This window comes from Cynoglossus semilaevis, chromosome 8 (assembly GCF_000523025.1).
Source record: "Cynoglossus semilaevis isolate Cse_v1.0 chromosome 8, Cse_v1.0, whole genome shotgun sequence".
Taxonomy (NCBI): domain Eukaryota; kingdom Metazoa; phylum Chordata; class Actinopteri; order Pleuronectiformes; family Cynoglossidae; genus Cynoglossus; species Cynoglossus semilaevis.
Window position 1 is genome coordinate 26,407,477 of NC_024314.1, and position 1,157 is coordinate 26,408,633.

Genomic DNA, 1,157 nt, shown 5'->3' on the forward strand with positions numbered 1-1,157 from the left:
AAACTTTTTTGGTACAGCAACTTTTGGACATTAAACATTGGAGCACATTTGTGGGTATAATAGTGCATTGTGACGAAATGAAACTTTCATTGTTAAGTCTATTTTTAATCTATCCTGTGTTTTTTTTCTCGCAAATGTCATTTAAAAATAAAACTTACCGTGAAATGTATGAAGTCTTCAACAGCTAACGGAATTGTTGTCTCAAATAGTATTTTTCTACATCCTGAGATCATGCAGCTGCAGGGTCAGAACAGTTACAGGTGCCACTGAACAGAACTCACAAAACTGCTTCTCATACAGGGAAATATAAAGAAGACAAAATACATTTTTCTAAAATAACAACATATGCAGTATGACTGTGACGGACACCATTTTTTTAATGCAGCTGATGCCACTTGTAGGTCACCTCACCTGAATCATTTATCTGCTTGTATTTTTAATACTGAAACTCTTTACTCTTTTTCTTTTTATATTAGAGTCACCAACAACTGCAAGACTCAAGTCGAATATTATAGAAATCACAATAAATATTTATAAAAGAAATCTTCACAAACATTAAATCATTACCAATTACTGACTCTTACAAGGTCGTGACATCTTCAGTCTCACAAACACTTTCACGACCACAGGACCACAGTCACTTTCAACCAGCTGCTCTAAACCCCCACCAGGGCATTGTGGCTTTGTTTCCCTATTTGGAAGACTGTTTTTCACAACATGGATATGTAAGTAAAAGTGTCATTACAACCAGCATAATGTACATCACTCAGTGGTAAGTTCATAGTATTGTTATTAATGAATTTGTAATTACTTCGGAACACTACTACGACCCTGAGAGTGGCTCTGGATACCTTGCATGGCGATTAAAAACCATACAAAGAAAAACTGCAGAAGATAGAGGTGCCTCTGTCAGCAGATCTTGCAAAGGTATAGCGTCTTAGTGTAGATCATAACAATAGTGATTTGTTGTTACACTTGTGAGTTGTTACTTGTCCTGGCAAGAGTCACATGGATACAGGACAAACACTCTGCTGATGAAGACACTGTCCGTGAGAAGATGAAAGCTACCTTCACTTATCACCAAGCAATAGTCAATGATGAAAGCAAATCAGCAGATGTCTTCTTGGTGTTCCCACGTTTTCTGGACACACCAGGAC

General features: G+C 37.1%; 1 protein-coding gene across 2 annotated transcripts in view; it reads right to left on the minus strand.

Moving 5' to 3' along the window:
• The window catches only part of tafa5a (TAFA chemokine like family member 5a), a 141,309-nt gene that overhangs the window by 50,654 nt on the left and 89,498 nt on the right, over positions 1-1,157 (minus strand). The gene's annotated exons all lie outside the window — the stretch shown is intronic.